Source organism: Oreochromis aureus, linkage group 1 (genome assembly GCF_013358895.1).
Source record: "Oreochromis aureus strain Israel breed Guangdong linkage group 1, ZZ_aureus, whole genome shotgun sequence".
Taxonomy (NCBI): domain Eukaryota; kingdom Metazoa; phylum Chordata; class Actinopteri; order Cichliformes; family Cichlidae; genus Oreochromis; species Oreochromis aureus.
The window spans coordinates 34,722,028-34,743,728 of record NC_052942.1 but is presented as its reverse complement, the minus strand read 5'-3'; the positions used below and the strand labels follow the sequence as shown (position 1 = coordinate 34,743,728).

The following is a 21,701-nucleotide window of genomic DNA, read 5'->3' as shown; positions in this document are numbered from 1 at the left end:
AATCCACTAGTTAATGCAACTAACCAATACTTGTTGGTTAGCATGTTTGTAAATAATTTCCAAAAATCAAGTTACCTGTCACCAGACCAAAGGTGGGAGATATGCTGTCATACTCTGCCATAACAGATTTACAATACTGTCATTACTTTGAGAAACACACACACTCAGGCACGCACACACTTAGGTTTTAAATAAACTGTTAAATGACTGTCCCTCCCACTGATTACCTTTATTAACAAAAGCGTTCACCTTTAAGGACTTTTGGATAACATGATCTGCCCTGAAGGACAGTAAAGGCTGGGCCTTAAAACTAATGGTTTATAAACACTGGGTCAGTTTGCCTGTATTTATATCTCAAGACAAAACACCAAGAGGAAAGATTAAACAAATTCTGAACAGGTTGATGGAAGCATAGCCTGCCAGGGGCTTACAGAATAAACAGATGGTAACAAACCTGCGTTTAGCAGACAGGCTACACTCCACTGGTTAGTTACTATGTTCAAAGTCGTAGCTAAACTCAGTACTTTAAGTATAAAAAGTACCCATTTCTTTCTAAAGGTAGAGTAACAACACCACACTGAAGAAATACTAGATCAGAGTTAAAATCCATTGCATGGCTTATGTATTTCTGGTATGTCAGATGACATTCAGATGACCATCCACTGAAACAAGCTGTTTTAGCTCCTTTCGCCTTAAGACAGCTTCTTCCTGATGGGCTGCCCCTCACAAACACAGGGACTACTATCCTCACTGACAGACCTGAAGCCTTATTGCATTTTCACACCTATAGTTTGCTTACTCTGATGAACATCAGTTGATGAGTTTGAAAAACCTGTAGCTTTTCCTCATGATTTGGTTTCTTTTCACAAAGAAAACACAAAAGAGTTCAAAATTAATTTTAAAATGTGTTCAGAGTGAGGTATCCATTTAATGTTTAAATACCATAACAGAATACAGTATTGATGCAAAGGAAAAACTGTGATACAAATTTCAGATCACATCATCTGCACAGGCAATATCCTTTATCCACCTTATCACAACTGTTTGGTATCTTGACAAACTCCTGAGAAAATATTTGCACCTTTATCTAGCACCAGTTTACTTTGGCTCTTATTTGACATTTTGTGCTACAGATCCAGGAACAACCAGGTTTCTCTGAGCTTTGTCCACTCTCTCCTTTTTTTCCAGGGGTCTTAATAGAGGTGGGATTCAGACAATAACAGTAAATCAAAGCAAAACAATGAACTAACAATTCTCTATGTATTTATGACCCCAGGAGGCCCTTTCACAGGGAGGATAGGGAGTCACTTGATTAAATGTAATAAAGTATAAAAATATTACTGAATGCATGTCTGGTATCAGTTCATCAGATTGCCATTGATCTGCTTTCTTCTGCTGACCTCGTGGTCATACAATATAGTGGGTGTGACAGTTCATCTGGTCTAACAGTTCCTCTTGGCCAGCAACAGTCATTCAGAGAGAGAACACAGGGGACTTCTTAAATAGCTACATCTGTGGGTCATTTCTGGTGCAGGAAATTACAAAAAAGGTTCACACTGAATGCATTGATTTCTGCATCGCATAAGGCTGCTGAGAGGTAAACAAGTTCCAGGCAATTTACTGCAGCAAGACAGTATGCTGCTGCGAATAATACCTGGAGTTCTGGGTCAAGTTACAGAGTGCACATACAGATTTCATCCTTAATAATGCTAAAACCTGACAAAACAAACACTGCTTGACATTGTTTTAATTAGATTAAAAAAAACAACAAGAACAACTGTGTCATTTCCAAGTGTGAAACTAAGCGAGAGTAAATATTAAGTTAGAGCTTTGCTTCATTTAGACAGAAATTAGCCTAAACAAAACTTTATTTTGCCTGTGCAATCAGATATTCAGAAAAAATAGTTGACTCAAAACTGCACCAAATCATACTACAAAAGAAAAAGAAAATATCCAGTGAAAGAAAACTCCGGGAAAAAATAGTTTATAAAGCAAACCCTTTCTCTGGTAACAGAAGAACCTTGAGAAATGACATCCCCTAAGCTTGCCCTATGGCCACCCGACACCTGCTTATAGAGATGACACAACCCATTAACTCCACCTAAAGCACTGGGTGCAGCCAGCCTTTGGCCAAGCTGCTTAAGAGTCTCTTTTACAGCAGAAACTGCCTTTGAATTGCTACTAAAACAGATTTTTTTTCCCCTCTGTAGCTGAAAGGCCGCACAGAGGCAGGGCATGAGCCACGTTCAAGTGCACAGCCGTCACAAATGGACCAATGAATCAAGAGACAAAAGCCCCTGAACGCTGTTATCGGGGCAGCGATGTGACGAGTCAGGGGTGCTGAATGGACCTGTTATGGCTTCCGCTGATCCCATGGCTATCAAAATAAGCCATAATAGCCATGTGACTGCAGAGTGAATGGGAGGATGAATAGGATTAGCTTCCCAACTCATTAATCGGACAGTCTCCTACACCCTTCCTGATAATCAGCTGAGGATTCCCCAACACAGCCATGTGCACAAGACACATAATGACTGTTTATTAGCTGATTAAAGAGCCTCATTCTTACGGGGCTGCCATTACAAGTGATTCTCCCTGAGGAAAAAATGTAGCCAAAGAAGGTAAATGTCACAAAATGACTAGTTTAGTTTTAATGTCATCTTTGGACATCCCCCACCCGGCCTGCATCATCACATCCACTACATCTGGCTCAAACAATCATGACTCAGTTTCCCAGAAGAGCTTCCGACAGAGAAGGAAGTTGTTATAGTGTCTAGTTATTGAGATGCATTCTGACACATGTTAAAAAACCTAGAATAACAAAGCGTAGAACTACACAAACCAAACCGAAATTTAAATTGTGAAATAATCAAGAGGTATTCTTTTTTATTTCTCTTGGTTTTACTGTGTACTCTAACCTGGAGTGGCATTATGTTGATAGTCAACAGGTGCTATGCAAAGCTTTGTAGACACATCTACATAATGCAGTGGTCAGCTGGGGTAGTGTTAAGAATATGTGGAAGAAATTATAACATGCTACTTTTTATTGTGCTTTAGTTGGTCCTGGATCAAAGTAGAAACAAGCATGCATGTGTGTGCAACCTTTAGATTTTTAATCTTTACATTTCTTCATTTTAGTGATGAACTCTGCTGTGGTTCAAGATTTTTAAAGGATTTTTTTGTTTCAAAATGCCTGAGATTACTATTGATTGGATGAACATGTAAAAACATGTAAAGGCCCAGTGACACAGGCCTAGGGAATGTTGGTGACCCCACTAGGCAAAAATATGTATTCCTCACTGACTGAATGATTACTGACAGTGCTACACCAACAATCTCATTGTAATTACTTTTATCACTAGCAGATCACTATGGTTACCTGTAGTTTGCATGTAAGGGTAAGTTGTCTACAAAAACTGACCAAATACTTGCCAACAGGAAATAAAAGTGTTAAAAGTGAGGCATAAAACCAAAAACAGAGAGAGTTTATCTTTGAAATAAAAGTTGCACCTTATCAAATACGAGGGTCTAAAGTAGAGCTAAATGCAATCATAAATACAATCTTTTCCATCTCTCTCTGAGAATTCCTGTAGGACTGCAAGAATATATCGCCCAAAGGCTGTATCAACACTGGCAGAGCATTTCAAAAACAAAACGCTTCAGGAAATAAAGACATTATGGTTTCATGGATTATCCTAAGGCGTGACCTAGCCCCACCCCACAAGTATGATCTACGTGCCCATTCTCAGAGAAGCACTGCTCATCATTTACAGAGTTATTATCCCGCCTCAGTTTAGTGACCTATAATCTTATTCATAAAACTGAATTAGACAAAGTTCAGAACATGTTTACAGTGCTGCTGTATGCACCGGACAAAAAAGTCTGTATGAGATTTTATTAATATGTTTTTAATTGTAGTGAGTTTTAAAGAATTATGGTCAACATTTAAAGCATCATCAAAGCCAGCAGGCTTGAAGAGAAGCAGTTTGCCTCTTAAAACCACCAATTTCTAAATATTTAGCAAATGCTGCCTCGTTTAACAAATGTCATTAAGCAGATCAAATTTGGTTGTATTGGCCTCTTCCTGAGTCTGTATCTTTACCTGTGATGTTACAAAATGCAAAAGACACAACAAACCTTTCCTGGATACTAATCCCAAAACACCAACATGCACACTCTGGTGCAGAAAACAGGTCAGACCACTGGACATGACAGACATGTATAGCTTTGCATTAGCATTTAATAGCCTTAAAGCTTCATACTGCAGCCTTTCTAGGCCAAAAACCTCCCATTGGCCATTAATTAACTTGAAGAATGTCAATGAGGATCCTTGTTATAGGGGCAATAGTTACCTGCGGCTGCTTCTTCACGCAGCTTTTTGAATATGGCTGTGCAGAGGGAGCTGCCATCAAGGACATGGAGGTACTCGTAAAGAGGGACAGAAGCCCAATATAGAGCTGAGGTGTCACCCAACACCCAGGTTCCATGATGACAACATAGAAAAGTCTCAGGGAGGGGCAAAAATGAGTTTGTGCCTCACCTATAATACAAAGGAGATGAGGACAACCTGGCCTGGATACTTTATCCTTTCTGCCCTTTTGGTGTTTTTTGCTTTAAACACACAAACACACACACACACACACACACACACACACACACACACACACACACACACACACACACACATACATAGATATATATATATATATAGATAGATAGATAGATAGATAGATAGATAGATAGATAGATAGATAGATAGATAGATAGATAGATAGATAGATAGATAGATAGATAGATAGATAGATAGATAGTTTTAAAACACAGAAACCATCCCTTAAAAGCATGTACTTGGGATTTTTGTCTTGATGCATGCTAAATCATCCAGGTAAGTAAATCCCAAAAGGCTGATTCTGTTCATCTGGACGTAGCGTTCTCAGTGGGGAGAAACGTTTCGTCACTCATCCAAGTGACTTCTTCGTTCTCAGCTGAATGCAGGTTTCCCCAACCTTATAAACAGTACATTTGCATAATGAATGAAACTAGCACCACCAAGTCATCAGTTCAGGTATGTGATACTTGGGATTTTTGCGAGGCAAACTAAGATCACTGACACCAGGAGAAAGTTTACAGGTTCACAGCTCAGGTCACGCTTGCTTCAGCATAAGGCCTCAAGGTACAGTAAGAGGCTTTGAAAGAAAACCTCCACCAAATGGCATACAAGAGTGCCAGGGAGACAGCTTTCAGGCTGGTTTTAAAGTCTCACGAAACACAGGCATTAAATGTTCTTGATCCCCACGTCAAACGCTTTGTTAAGACTTAGAAATGAACGTGCTCTGAATGAATATTGAATCAGAGTTTACATGTTAAAGTTGCTGTTTAAATACTAGGCCTTTTAAGGCTGAAGGAGTTCAAGCAGTTTGTCCAAATAAATGTTTCATTCCAAACATGAACAATATCTGACTCACAGGGCCTCTAAAACTCTAGACGATGATATCAGTCAAATTCATGAAGAATTCACTGGAACATTTGGGCCCGTTGAGAGTTTGCTGCATGAGTAGAGCTGTGCCACATTGGAGGAGGATTAAAGCGCCGTATGGCTCAGCTGGGTTTGATGTTTAACCCAGAGGTTTGTTTAACCTCTCACATTCTCTCTCCCTGGTTAACCGCTAGTTACTGACCTACTACTACAGCATGACCATTGCTGAGAGAGAGCACCTGCTTTACGCTGCGCCCTTGTCTGGTTCTTTTTACGGTTCACTATCAGCCCTGCTCCTCTGAAGCACAGCTAAATTAGTCAGGGCTACGTCACCTCCTCAACAACCCCACCACAGTTACTTCGACACACCATGTTGACTACCACTTAGGTAGTCACGGCTGTTTGATTTAATCAAACCGGGCTATTGTCTCTATGAACAGATATGAGACCGCGGTGGTGACGCGACCTCACCCTGCCTCACAAAAGCTGCCTCTGTGCAGAGACAGCACACAAATGCTGGCTGACAACAGAAGGCCAGGGGATGAAAGGTCTCCTCAGTGCGTGGTGACAGTTATTACCCTCTCCACTGAAACCAAATACCTGTGAGCCCAGATAGCATTATCTTATTGTGAGGCACACTGGGGGCCAGCCTGTAATCAGGACCCAGGCCTTCACCAACTCTCCTCCTTAGGTTTAAACCCATCCTTTCCCTTCTGTTTCCACACGATGGAAAACCCTAGCTATTCGATTCTTCCCTGACACCTAGATGATTTATATTTATTAGGAAGTTTTAATTCTGTGAGGACTACATGAAAAAAATCTATTGAAAATGAACAAGAAAGCTTATGCAATAAATTCTGCTGCACAATCCATTCACTGCCAGAGCGATGGGTGAGCATTGCACAAAATCTCTCAAAATGATCATCTGACATTTCATGGGACCACAGTGTCACCACAGTGTTAGTTACAAAACAAACTACTACGAAATACAAAACATAGGGCAAAAAGCACACAGAAATATGGGGAGACAGCAAAGTTTTAGAAGGAAAGTGCTGGTTAGTCTCATTTGGGAGGTAAGAGGTTTAGCCAAGAGAATCCTGAGCAACGCTAACCCCAGCTTCCCAGCAGGCATGATCAGATTAATATTACGTCTACTGCGAGACTGATGCACATTGTTAGGTAACTGCTACATAAAGTACCAAAGTTACATGTGAAATTAATGTATGTAAATACTTAATTCTTTGATAGGACAGCAGCTTTTTGGTTAGTGTTAGCATTAGACAGTATTGGCTTGAACCTAAGGTTTGGTACTCTCTCAGTCAAGTTAAGACATGCAAGTTCTGTCAATCAGACCCTCTAAATTGCTCCCAATTATGCATGTGTTTGTGTGTGTTTACACTCCTGACCTCTCTTGGATCATTTCAGTGAGTTCCACAATTCAGATAACAAGTAGCTGTCAACCTTTTCACCACTTCTTTAGAAATGGTTTTAAAATAGGAATCTACAGCTACTGCAGTTTGTTTGGGGAACTGAATTCCCAGTGGGGCATGCAAGTTTCTACACAAGACACTTTTAAGTTGCATTATGAGAAATAAATGACATCCACCCCAAAACGGATCATGCCTGCCATGTGATCAAACTAGGAGACAACTAAAACAGAAACTGAAGAGTAAACCATTTAGAACAATAATGTGAATGAGAAAGCCGTCAGAACCCCGTTTTCACCATTTACAGGAAGATTTTGGAAAATAAAGAAGTGAAGCTTCCATATTCTATCTCAAAGCACATCTTTCACAGTATTCCTACCAGTTTAATGATGCCCTATAGAATGTATTAATTTGCAGCTTTAAAAATGGCTTTCAAGGAAACGAGTGCTGAGATAAATATGTAAATTCCCATGAGGAGAGCCCAATTACAACTTTAACAACGGTCATATTAGTTGTTATTGAATGCATTATCAGTGAGGCAGACATTGCTAGGTGCATCACAGTCAGACTTTGCCCCAGGGAATTGCATCAAAACAAACACGAGAAAGACTACCTGCAAATTCAGTGTGCAGCTTCACACATGGCAATGCTTTTATTTAGTCGTCATCACCGCCTACAACATAAAAGCTGCTTGTTGAATTGCTCTTATAATTCTGTCACATCACACTGAGAATCAACTTTCAAAGCTTTTGTCTCAGCCGACTAAGACGCACATGAAGGCATCAATGGAAACCTTACCCACAGTTTATTTGACGACACCGGCTGTGAGCAGACTCCTTCAGGTGATCATTAAATTAATTTTAAGTCCATCAGAGAGAGCAGGTGTGTTTATACTAGGCAGCTATTCTCAGTAGGCATGCAAGCTCTCACCACACTGATTACACTGAGCTAAATATGGCTTTGTGCTAACACAGACAGTAGGCTGATCAAAGCCCTGATGTCACAGGGCACAGGCGGAGCCAACAGACTACAGGTCAGGTGTATGCCGTAACTGCAGTGGCATAACTGCAAGCGTACTCTTTTTTTTTTAGCAATGCTGCAGTTTTGAGCATGTTCAGATACACAGGTTCTACTTATGGCAACATGTTTGGGTATTCAGATCACTTAAATGTTGTGATGATTTTTATAAATTAATGTATATCCTGGTATTGAACCAGAAAAAGGATAGATAGTAAGTAAACTGTAAATAGATTTCATCTGGTGGAAAAGTAATCAGAAGTAATCAATGGCAAAAATGGCTTGGTACATTAAAAGTCCTGCAGTCACATTTATAAATGAAGTGTGCAAGTGTTTATGACTTGATTTATCTGCTAAGTTTGGTTCAAAACAAGTCAAAAAATTTGATTTAGTTTGATTTGGTTCCAGGTTCTCACATATAAGAATATTTAGTTCTTCAATCATTTAAAAAAAAATACAGAAAATGTGGGGAAGCTTTCACTGTTGAACATTTGAACAACCAATTCAAAAACAAAAATAATCATTAGCTGCAGCCCAATTCAGCTACAGTGTATTTTATTTTCTAGGTACAGACACCATCTATTAGGGCTGGGCTACATCATACCGTTCACGGTAATACCGGTGTAATTTTGGGCAACGATAGGAAAATGAAATATTGCGATAGAATGTGGGTAAAACGGGCATGCGCAGTGCCTATGTTTACATACGCACATGGCGGCGACGCAGAATGAGAGGAGCGAAAGGGGATCGTTAAATGAAACGGATGAACCAGAATTGGTTTGTTAAAATGCTGCAACTTCAGTGATGTGGAACTGGTTTAGCTTTCGTCTGTCAGATACACAACAAAGCACTATTTTTGGTAGAGCATGCTAGCGGGCCGTCGTTATTACCGTGTTGTTTGGAAAATACGGCACACTTAAAATCAATCCTTTGATTTTTCTGAAAATTGACAGTGCCCCTTATAATCCCGTGTGCCTTATGTATGAATTCTGGTTGTGTTTACTGACCTTGAAACGATTTTATGTGGTACACGGCGCTCGAAAATCTGTCAAATGTTTTAGTACGACTTTGCTAAGGTACGAACCCACACCGCTTGATGGATTATCGGAGCATTACGGCTATCGTAGGCGGGCGCCTCGCGGAGTGATACGTACTGTGCTTCAACATAATATTACCGTATTGTGTGTGTATAACCTCTTTTTAAGTTTTGTGGATATTATACATGGTTATGCTGAGGATATGTCGGCCAATTTCCACTGGAAATGCCTTTTGGTTAAACTGTCCGCAAGGAATTTGCACTGTTACATTTTTATATAACTTTAATGCACATAAAAAACAGCTGCTTGTTTAAGTGAAAATACATTGATGGGGTTTTTTGCACTAATAAAGTTGTGGAGTTGTAAAGTATTTTGTCTAGTGTCAATTATATCGTCAGTTATATCGTTATCGCAAATTTTCAAATGTATATCGTGATAAATATTTTTGGTCATATCACCCTGCTCTACCATCTATCCCAGGGGTGGGCAATCTCAGTCCACGAGGGCCGGTGTCCCTGCAGGTTTTAGATGTGTCCTCGAACCAACACAGCTGATTTAAATGGCTAAATTAGCTCCTCAACATGTCCTGAAGTTCTCCAGAGGCCTGGTAACGAACTAATCATGTGATTCAGGTGTGTTGACCCAAGGTGAGAGCTAAAACCTGCAGGGACACCGGCCCTCGTGGACTGAGATTGCCCACCCCTGATCTATCCCCACACTGTTCCATCTCTTGTATGCTGGTCAGGTCTTTGTGTGGAATACCTCAGTATCATCCAGATTCCTCTACAACTAGTTTGTCATCTCATCGACAGAAACTATGGACTGTATAAAAGTTGGAGGCAGCCACTGTGACCTCTTCTATTTTTTCTGAGCACCTGAATCTTAACTAACAAAACAAAGATTTCCACAAATATCTTAGACTATCTGCACCTCGCAGAAAGTCATTATTTTTTTTTACAAACAGCAAACACTGCTGAAATACCCAGTTTAGTGACTACACTTGGTGGAGGTGAGGTAGCTAGCAGACATGATGGCCACCTCTGTCATGACGCCTCTCCAACAAGAGTCGACACTCCTAACTGAAGCTTCCAGATGAATGGCATTATAAAGACAGTTCACTCCAAGCACAACTGGTATAAAGTAGGGAATAAGAGAGGCTAAAGTTATTTGTTTTGTTTTTTTCGCTGGCTTCACTTTTCAGCCTGGATGGCTGCCGCTTAAAGGACACATGAACCAGCTCTGATTGGACTGGCCCTAAAACTCAAGTCCACTTACAGAAGGATGACAGGACTGTGCAACAACACTGAATAGACTATGTGCACGTTAGCATATGCTACTTCCGGTGCGGAAACTCCTGTGGGGAGCTTTGTTTCCGGTGTCCTATTCGCGCCTTGTTTACGGTCCAAAACAAGTTAAGCAAATGAATGAATCAAGCGGCGATTTACATTTCTATAGATGTCTTGGGCATTTACCCAATATATCTGTAAATGATGTTCATCGACTTGTCAATATTTTTTCCCCCGTGCCTCAGAGCAAAAGAGAAAAGGGATTCAAATTTTATATTTCTCAGTATCTGTAAACAGCGGTCCCTCGTTTATCGCGGGTGTTATGTTATAAAAATAACCAGCGATAGGTGAAATCAAGTAGCCAATTTTATTTTTTGACGGTGCAAAACGTCTCGTCGACATCGTCGACATACAGTTAGAGCTGGGCGATAAAACGATAACGATATGTATTGCGAAATAACTTTTTCTCGATAGAAAAATTAAACTATTGCGATAGGCCTCATCTCTCTTGTCCTCTTAAAAAAAAAGAAAAAAACAACAGGCAATCCAAATTAAGTAGCGCAGAGCCGAACCAATCACAGCCGTAGCGTCACGTCACGTGACCTGACTTGTTACGTACAACACAAGCGCCAAGGCGCACATGTGTATTTGTTTTTGCAGCCGTGCAGCCCAGGTAATGAAGGAAATGAGTTTGCCGACTAGAGAAAAATCAACCGAGAGCGTGAGCGAAGGTTACCGAAGAAAAAACAGATGATGGTTCCAATGCCGGAGAGCTTGTCGAACGGAAGGGCCACAGAAGTTCCGTAGTGTGAAGGTATTTCAAGTCTGACAAAAAACAGAGTAGCGCGCACTGTAAATTGTGCCGAAAGCAAGTCTGGAAATACAATAAAGCGGTGCATGCTCAATCTCTGACTGAAAGTGCTAATTAAGTCATTCGGCTTTTGTCAGACTAAAGTAACTGTTAAAACTGTTTGAAAAGCTAAGCTATACAACAAGGAGAGATTGAGAATTTCCTTTTAGTTCTCAGTTTATTTGATATTGACAAAAGTTAGTCAATTTTGTCTGTTCTTCTGTAAAACGACCTAAGATTTATTTTTAGAATTAATATTTTGTTTCTAAGTGGAATTGACAATTTAGTAGTCTGTTTTGTTTGTTCTATTTTGAAACTTAAACGCTTTAGCAGCTGCGTTTTGTGTAGTTTGCAATATTTGCCTTTATTTATCTGAAACTGAAGTCTCATGTTCCTTAAGTACATCTACCCTGTTGAACTTATTATGGGAAATAAATATTTTAATTAAAACAAGCTGCTAATTATTTCACATTTTACTTGTGAGCAAGGGCACATTTAAATCTTACAAATATAGTTATTTGGCTTATATCGTGATATATATCGTTATCGCCTGAAATGAAAAAAACATATCGTGATATGAAAAAATCTTATATCGCCCAGCTCTACATACAGTACTGGACTTCAGAGTCACACTGTTAGCAATCGATGCAGCGATTCTGTACTGTACAGGAGAGACGGCACGGAGGAGATCGTCTGCAGCGATCAGGACGCAGGACACAATGTGATGTAAAAAAAAAAAAAGCATGCAAGCTTGCACTAAAAAAATCTGCAAAACAGCGAGGTGAAAGGTGAACCGCGTTATAGCGAGGGACCACTGTAATTTTGAAGGTAAGTCACAACATACCTTTCGTAAATACTAATGTATAGAAACCCTTACCAGCAATCATTCATTTTTTGTGTGGCTTTTTTTCACGGTTTGTTAACATGCTGTGTAGGTGTGTACTTGACCAGCTGATATCGACATAACGGGGGAAACATCTGGTTTGACTATTCTTCACCTGTAGTTTGAATGCTGAACATTTGCCTGTTTAAATCATAAGACCAGTCACTATACAGAGATGTGCTTCTGAATGTGGACGATGTGTCTTCTGATTCTGTAATGCAGTTCTGCTTGTGTTGAGTGATGTAAACAACTGATCGATCTAAACTCTTTAAACGTCAAAATTGATCATTAGATTTTTTATGACACAACAGTGATGAGTGTTCCCACCTTCTGCTCTTTGTAACTTAACGCGATCTTTCCGTTTTCAAGTTTTGAAACATCCGGTCTCAAACCAGGAAGTTAGCATTTTCTCGTGCACAGGGTCTATTAGCTAATCTGCCAATTAGCTAGTCAATCATACGATGGCAACCTGCTTGAGACGAGAATGACTGCATTCTGGTTACGTTCCTATATAAAAGCACGTTTGCCAAGCGAATTTATGTTTTCAAACCTATGTAAGTCTATGTAGTACATGTGAATTTCCATGTCAGACTTCTAATTTTCACATATTCATCATTTATCACCATATTACAGTCAACAGATTGCATGTAATTGCCAATTTGATCCCATTCAACTGCAAATCAATAGCTGACTAAGACTTCATCTTATTGCCACTTTATCTCCATCTTGATGCACCAAAGTCACTTTGAAGACGGCGACTGAGCGTGAGTGGTCGCAGACCTGTTCCCTGTTTTCGAATCAAGTACTTCAAAGGAAACAAGATCACAAGTTTATTGAACACAGTCAATAATTTTGGTTGTGCCTCAGTCTTCAATTACCGTTTTCTCCAGTGCGACAGTAGCACCAAGGAGACACGGCACAGGTCTGGTTTAGCAGCGACAGAACTTTCAGAATAAAACACATGTAACACCTTACAAATAAAGGAAACTGTTGCAATGTATTCTTCTACATGTTAACTGTGAGGTAGAAAAAAAGCAGTGGACCAACATTCAGAAAGAAGTGTTGTAGTGATATATCTCATGACTTCTGGTCAGAAGTCAACTAACAGTGATGTTAGTTGGTTTGTATCCTGGCAGGCTTTATAATCAGTTAGCTAGTTTAAGTAAATCAAGTAAATTAGCAGATCATCATAACCTTTTGAGTATCTCGCACACCTTTGTTTCACAAGTACGGCTCCCAAACATCACCTGCATACTGAAATCAGATTTCACTATGTAAACACAAGACCTCCTCCAGATGCCTTTAAATCCGCTAGTAAATATTCAAGCTGGTTTGTTCCTCATCCATCCAGGCAATCCAGTTTTTGTATGTTGTCTTCTGTTTGTTCTTTTTGTCTTCCCGTTGTGTTGGCACACAAAGGCTTATTTCTGTTCAATAAAGAAATTCCCAGAGTTATATTTATTATTAGGTTTTTAATAAAAGGCTATTCTAACCAATTCTCGAGGTGATTTAAATTATCTGACATCTGTGTCATTAAAAAGAGCTAATCTGATCAAACACAAGTAAATAACAGAGGGTTTAGCAGAATGCATGCAAATGGAGAAACTGCTACGGTTATACTTGTTTACAGGATTATAAAATCCTGCTGCACATGTTGGTAACAGAAAGAGGGTTGTAAATAATTCATCATAAGCAAACTTTAAGAAATCAAAGTTAGCATTTTGTCACAAAGCTGGTACTTTTCATGATGTCAAATTTTGATATCAACATAGGCACATTAACAACTAACATCAAAGCGTGCTCAATAATTTCCAGGAGAAAATAAACTCTCCTCCAGGGCACAAAGTTTGGACAAGCTGTGGAAATAGCTGCTGTTTTGGAACAATGAGTGCGGCTGCTGTTTGGCGTGCTGAGAGGATTCCAGCGATTCCAGCCTTAACAAAAACTAAGTCAAGGCTTTATTGTGAATATCAGTGGGGAATTCAGCAGTCGCCCTCCCAGGCATACCAAAACTTATCCCTGAGACAGCACTACATGATGAACTAGTACCTGTAAGACTTCCTCTTATGCTTCCATTCTATAGCAAATACAGTGTAATTACAAGGCCCACACTGTGCGTATCCTCCATCATCATTAAATTAGGGGGTTTGTTAAGTTGAGAAATTGATGGGGTTCTGCTTGGAGCCAGCAGGATCCTCATGGAAATTTACAGTACTCAAAATGGGAGGCCAACTCCTCTTTCATTTGTCTCTCATAACGGAGCAAAACATATATCGCTAACTAGGACGTCCTAAGAAATTAGCCTGAATTTTACAGGGAAAGACGCAGAGAGCAGACTAATAAGCTTTTGTTTAGTGGAAAAGTTGCACAGTCCTCTCCCGATAGCTTGTGTCTTATGGAAAAAAAATGTGGAATGATGTTTACTGGTTTTTAAAATGTGTTGGCAGTGAAAGAGCTCAGCTGCAGCTCGGTTTACTGTTGCACTTACTTTCTGTCATGCTTGTTAATACCATCATCTGAAGATGGATATAATACATGGTTTGAGACCATTTTTAAAAGACAACATATCCAGTAAGTGCCACTCTAACAAAATGACGATATTAACATTTCATTCTGGTTTGCAAATCTCAAGTTAGTGTTTTGAATTTCACACTCATCTTCACATCTAAATCTTCAAAGGAAAGTGAATAAACATGTTTGTAAAATATTAAATTAGACTTATTATGCTTTCTCTTAAATTTATAGATGCCCATTAAAATTATGGCCAAAGTTTCAAATAATGAAGAAACTGTCAAAGTAATGCTCAGGCTTCATACTCCACTCAACGCCCAGTTTCAGATAGTTCTTTTCCTACTCTTAGAGTTGTATGACAGCAGATATGTATAAGAGCAAATATCCTTACCAGTCATTTCAGTCAAAAAGCTCTGGATGTGTGCATAAAGCTAAACCGACCTGCTGTTCAAAGCTAGTTTAAAGGGAGGGTGCCCTTAAAAGGAGAGAGGCCGCAAGGGCTTACTTCATACAGTGGAAGAACTAAGGCCACACCAAGGCCCAATATTAGTGAAATAAGGATTATTTTAAATGGCAAAACATACAAAGCTTATCTAGCAGTGTCCTCAAAAAGACCAATATGGAAGGTGAAAATGAACAGGTTCCCATTAAATTCACAAACAGTCGTGAAAATTTGGATGATTTTGAATTACTGCAACTGAAAACTTCTTTGACCAACACCTGACAGGATAAGCAACTGCTCAAACACTGAGAAAACAGTTTAACATTATTCAAACACAATGATACAATACACAAGTACAAAGCACATTTGAAGTATAGAAGTGTAAAGTTAATGAACTAGGTGAGTTTGAAGGGCTGATTCTAAGTCTTTATAAAGCTATTCTGTACTCGCTGTCAAAGTACTAATAATTAAGGCACTGCAATCTCACATCTCTACAATATATTTGCTCCATATTTATCAACTTGGAAATTTCCTTTTGCAACATAAAAGTTCATATCAACTAGGTGAAGCAATACTGCAAATGTGACACACCCACTTTGTAAGAGGTTTCAAGAAGGAAGTCGTAACAGGTCCTAGGGCTGTGCGATATGACCAAAATCTCATATCCCGATATTAAGACATCTATCGTCCGATAACGATATAAATCACAAAAATGTAACATTTTCTGTAAATTCTGTGAATGTCGGGCAGCTCGACTTGCGTGAAGTGTTTCCAGCTGGGCGTCGCGTACCTGGAGTCGAGTGTTTTAACTGATGCATGAAACGATACATTTTTAGACATAGGTTGTAACACCCTCCGTTTTCTTTGTGAGTATTTATTACATGGCGTGCTGCGGGGAAAAGGCTGTTCTAACGTTTGAGTCTAAGGTTTATTTTTTTTTAGCACCTGACGGCTCTTTTTGCTTCTCATCCGTAAATACTCTGCATCTTTCACGTGATTCAGTTTATTTTGAAAAGTCTCAACAGGATCTTGAGCTTTATTGTGAAAGGTTTATGTGGAAAATAAACAAGCGGACACGAGGTGGTTTTACCGTCGTTGTTGCTAACGACAACGCATAAAAACAAGCGCTTGTCCGTCTGTAGTGTGGTTATATTAAATATAAGAGAAAGAGAGAACTTTAGGAAATTAATATAGCCACTACAGTGACCATCAAAATAATGAAAAATATTGCCGTAAACAGTTTATTTTATGACCACGAAACAAACGATAGCGTAAAATGAAACGATAGACGTTTTTCTATCGTCATCCGATATATATCGTTATATCGAACAGCCCTAACAGGTCCATTTCCTTCTTTCACTCTGGGTCAAAGAATATAATATGGGGGTGATGAATACTTGGCCTACATTCATTGGCGCCGACTCATTTTTACAGGACACTTGCACAGTCAAAGGCATGCATGGAGCGATAGAAAAATAGATAAGTGGGCTGCTTGATAGATAACAGAGCCAGTTCTACCAAGTCAACAATGACAGCAGGAAATCTCTGTAAACAAGTCAGATTACCAGGGTCACTCCACTATGAAGGAGTGACAACAAACGTGAGCGCTGTCACCTGTTCTCACTTTTACTCTTGCCATTAAACTAGGGCTTATTTAAAGACGAAACACTAGTGTGGAATCCAAGGATCCAACATTATTATAGACTGGGTGTTAGCGTGAGTATTAAGAAAGCGTAGAATCACTTGTCAGATTAGTGTTGATGTTGAGGCCAGAGATAATCCTCAAAGACACTGGAAAAATGTAAAACATTTAGCACCCGACTCTTTTTAAGAGAATAAGAAGATTCTCTTTAAACAAGCCACTGATCGGCTTCACTGCTTTTACCCAGGCAAGTGGGATAAAGTCAAATTAACCAGGAAGCAAAGAAGATGAGGCTCGTGTTGTGACTTCAGAGCAAAGCTATGGGTGTGTTACAACATGGGAACCCAGAAAGCAGCCATGTCTTGGTGCCTCTGGTCCTTTGAACATGTTCAAATGGGTGAGGTCAAGCGGGTGTAAGTGAATTAGTAGGCCACTGCTTTTGCTTACATGTGTGCAGACCTTCCCAACAAACCAGGAAGTAAAATCAGCTCTTGCAAGTAGGCTTCCTTAATGAGGAAAAGAATAGCCCTGAAAAGATTTTAAGTATCTGCCCAACCCAACAATGACTTTAATTTGTTATTGTGCTCTGTGGGGGGTTTATTAGGTGTAGAGTCAGTATAATTATTGACAGTTACCAGGGTTTCAGCTTCATACAAAAAACAAAAGAAAAATGGTGCCAAAGAGGTTTTGGCCTTCCAACAATTTTTTTTATGAAACCGGTTGATTTATGTTTGGTTAAAGATAATTTTGTTAATTTAATAATTAACATAATTTAATTTACATTTTGATTTAATTTTAAATTAAATTCATTTAATTTAATAAACAGACAAAACAGGTGTAATCACCCCAAAAGCCCAACTTTGAGTGAATAAAAAACCCTGATAACAACTGGGTAATCTGAGTGTTCCTCGTTAAATCCATAAGAGTGGTAAAGGTCAATCATGTGAAAATAAGTAATCAGACAAATCAATTTTATTTCTCTCAGAATGACATAGTAAATATAGCTGATTATTAAATTAAATTTCAGGCCTTTTCTTGAGAACCAACTATGACATCACTGTTGAGGATGTATCCATTTCGGATTCTTTTTACATTTGCACATAGATAGACCTTACCAGAGCTACCTTCATTTTTCATGGCACACATTCATCCAGGTGCTTACGATTGGCCTCCTATCAGCTCGAAGCAATCAGGTCGTTCTCCTCTATGGTACTTTGAACCAGAGACAGGCTACTCACGCTCACCTTCCTTTTTTACGACAGTGCTGAGACTATTGTAAACAATGGAGAATATGCTATGCTAAACAAACTATGTAATGACATCATTTCGCATCATTCCCGCACACACACACACAAACACACACACATATATACACATACATATATATATATTCGTTTTCTTATTACCACATATCAAATAACCATTTAACAACTACTGATAAATCTGTGTAAGACAATAATAACTGATATTGCTGGTTTAGTTCTTAATTTCCTTATCTCATTTTAACTGGATCTATGATACTTTTCCTAGTTCACCTTATTATCTTATTCCACTTATCCAGTTCAGGGTTGCAGTGGGACATGCTACTTAGCCAAGCTGCAAACGGGCAAGAGCCAGGTTACACCCTGAACAGGTTGCCATTCTGTCACTGTACTAAAATAGAGATACAGACAACCATTTTTATTCACATTCACACCTTTTGGCAGTGTAGAATCACCAATTGAACTAACCTCACTAGCAGGTTTTTGGACTGTCGGAGGAAGCCAGAGTACCCAAAGAGAACCCATGAGGAGAAGATGGTCACTAGATGATGGATACAAACTCAGAATCTTCTTCTATGAGGCAACAGTGCTTACCACCATGCTGTGTGGTATTAGTGTGGCACATTGGTGGATGCTTATTTTAAACACGGCACGTATATTCAAGTAATCTCTATGTGCCAAAAAAAGCTCTAAATGCCTGGTTTCTGACAGTTTTTTCTACCCTTAAAACTGTATCATATCAACAAGAAGGGATCTCTTTAAAATATTCATCTCAGATGCAAGAGATGAGAGATATATCTTAATTTTTTTTAAATAACTCAAGCCGGTAGCAGACCCACCCACCTGCTTTCAGACTTTGTTTGCAACAGACAGCCAATCACAAAAAACTTGGAGAAGAAGCTAAAACAGCTTCTTTTCTGGAAACGCACGAACTAAAGAGCTACACTGAGGCCCAGTATGAGATAAATAATGATTACTTTGAACTCTGAATCATGCAAAGTTACTCTTTGACTATTTTATGACTTGATCTATTTAAACTACATACACCTGAGGACTTTTCTAACCAAGCCCAAACACCAGGAAAATTTGGTTTAAAATTCCCTTGGTGGGGGTTATACAGACTGAAATCATGGTAAAAGAAGGTCAGCGAGCTGGGTGGTGGAAATGAGGGGCCTAGTATAAGATAAGGGTTAGTTGAAATCATGCAAAGCTACTTTAGTAGAGTTAACGTATAAAGAATAATAGGGATCCTTAAATAATAAAATCCTAAATACTATTATCTAATGAGCACAACATTTAATGCTAGTATGAGAGCTTTCGGTGTGGTGATATAAGCATACTTGCATAAGTCACATGCATTTCTTCTTTACCTCCTAAACTTTAGCTTCTTTTGTACAGTATCATTTTACACCTCTATGTTGGTCTTCGCCGTTTTAAAGCTAGCAGAAATGTGAGAAGCTCCAGCTTTTGGCCCCACAGGCTCTAAGATGTCATGGCCACCAAGCAACACGTTAACAAACCCACCCAGCAGCCATTTAACAACTTCTCTCAATGTAAAACAACCCTGATACGTACAAAGCCACGCCGGGCTCCATTCATAGTACAGCTGATAACGGGTTTACATTGTAAAGGAGTCCTCTTACCTTCAGCAGTTGAAGCTCAGCGTGAAGAAGATGAAAAATAATGTTCTGAACACATAATAATCCTCCTGTTGGTGAACTCGCAGTATTTGGATGTTTAAAAAAAGAGTGAAAAGTTGCGCAGCGATCAGGTTTTCAGACCAAAAGTGTCCTCTTCAAGGAACAAGACTGACTTTCTCAGAGTTGTTAGTGTTTCCCAGGACAACTCAATGGGGAGGAGTCTGCACGAGGACTATTAAAAGCTCAGTGGTTTGTTTTTCATGGAGTAGACTTTCAGACAAGAGGAAGTCAGTGTAAACTCGTGAGGGGGGCTTGAGTAACTTTAGTGATTTCCCAAAAATTACTTCGAGAGGGAACTAATATTGTGAAACGGTCACTATCCGGGTTTTTCAAAAAGTATCGTGGTCGCTCCCCAGAGTCGAAATGAAAAAACGGAGGAAGCTGGAAAGATCAGATTAACATCCCGTCTGTGCTTTTCATAATAAAAGAACACGACCCCTGCAGGCTACTAGGACCAAGGTGTCATGGACCGCATACCACCGAACTAATGACTAAATCACTGAATAAAAACACATTCAAAGTTACTTGGAAAAACTTGAAAATGAAAACTACGTGAAAGTCTGTGTCATAAATAAGAAAGGAATATATGAGAAGGACTTTTCATTTTTATTTTGAGAATAAAGTTGAAATTGTGATAGCTATGAAAATAAAACATATGGGTGGAGCTGAAACATTGCATTGAGAATAAAGTCAGAATGTCGGAATATAAGTGAAAAGTTACATCCAGATGAAACAGTAATTTTTTTCAGAATTAAAGATGAAATTACAAGACTAAAACTCAAGTATTAAGAGAATCAAGGAACTATTCCAAGAATACAGTTGAAATGTTACCGTTATTAAGTCAAATTAGGGGCAGCTAGTGCACAGCTGCCCCTGAAAAATGTCTTGTGCTTAAAAATTATTTAATCACACTACAGAGTGACAACTTTGGGAGCTGATCTTATTCTTTAAACTTACTTTATTCTTTACATATATTTTCAATTTCACTTTCAAAATTTTGACTTTATGCTCACAATGCAAATAAAAAATACTTCTAACATTTTTTCTTAATTGCAGCCTTACCAAAACTTTGAATAGATCCACAAAAAAAAAGCACTTTAAACTTTCAAGACATTTACATTACTGTGCAGTAACAGAACAACAGGAATAGTAATGCGTTTAGTAACAGTAATGCATGCAAATGATTTGAAGGATGACTGCATCCAGTGGTTTCCAGTGTGTCTGACACCGCCTGCTCTGGGAGACATCGTCTTAAATACAAACACACAAACAAACGATAATGGTTTGGCATCACTCTGCCATGTGTCTAAATGAATTTTTAAACTTAGAAGCTAAAATTTGTTTGTATGGCCCAATGCAATAGTCTGTATTGCATTTTTCTAATGGAATGGTTGGAAGTACTACAACATTTATTGGTCCTATGATGGGTCAGATTATTTGGGAATTATGTCACTTACATGGCAATTATTGTAACTAGCAACATAATTGTATATTTATTTTTATTTTTCAGTACAACTGTCACGCATTTCCCAACACTCAGTACTGACAGCAGATCATATCCAGATTTTTAAAAATAATTTAAAAATATAGTGCTTGAAACTACACTTCCACAACATACACACACAAAGCACTTTGCTCTGTGTAATGACAGGGAAACACGTATTCAAAGTTTCCATTTTCGATTTTCATTAAGTAAAAAGAAATAAAATAACTTCATAGTTCACAAATTGTCATTAGTAGAAACTAGAAGAAAGAGTGGTAACTTTGATTTTATTTTATACAGTAAAATTCATCAGCATATTGAAAATCTAACTACCCAAAAACATAGTCACACAAATCCAGATAATGTAACTATAAATGAAATTTTGTAGTTACTAATTTATTTGTAGTCAAATACGCTGAAACCATAGCAAACCCCATCTTCCACCAGATAAACCTTTATTTTGAAGGGAGAGGTTCAAGCCACTAACTTTAACCACTAACTGCTGCTCAGCTGACAGACAGTGATCCTACACTGCTTTCTGTAATAAGGCTAAAGAAGAAATTAAGTGAAGGTTCCTGCACATTTTGCTTAATTTAAGTTGTAGCTTCTCTGAACTACAGTGACCTTTATATGCTGGACGGACTCTACTTTTCTATTATTACTTTGCTGAAGTCACAGAACTGCT

The 21,701-nt window shown here is 38.8% G+C and overlaps 1 protein-coding gene across 5 annotated transcripts in view; it reads right to left on the bottom strand.

Moving 5' to 3' along the window:
* Positions 1 to 19,877, bottom strand: part of LOC116325647 (A-kinase anchor protein 13) — a 124,764-nt gene extending 104,887 nt beyond the window's left edge. For 4 of the 5 annotated variants that reach the window (XM_039613087.1, XM_039613093.1, XM_039613100.1 and 1 more), the window contains exon 1: positions 19,477 to 19,877. The gene's annotated coding sequence lies outside the window, so the exon portion shown is untranslated. Of the gene's footprint in view, positions 1 to 7,701; positions 7,816 to 19,476 lie in introns of those variants that run through there. The other variant, XM_039613090.1, reaches the window with a different exon arrangement.
* Between the last annotated feature and the right edge of the window lie 1,824 nt (positions 19,878 to 21,701).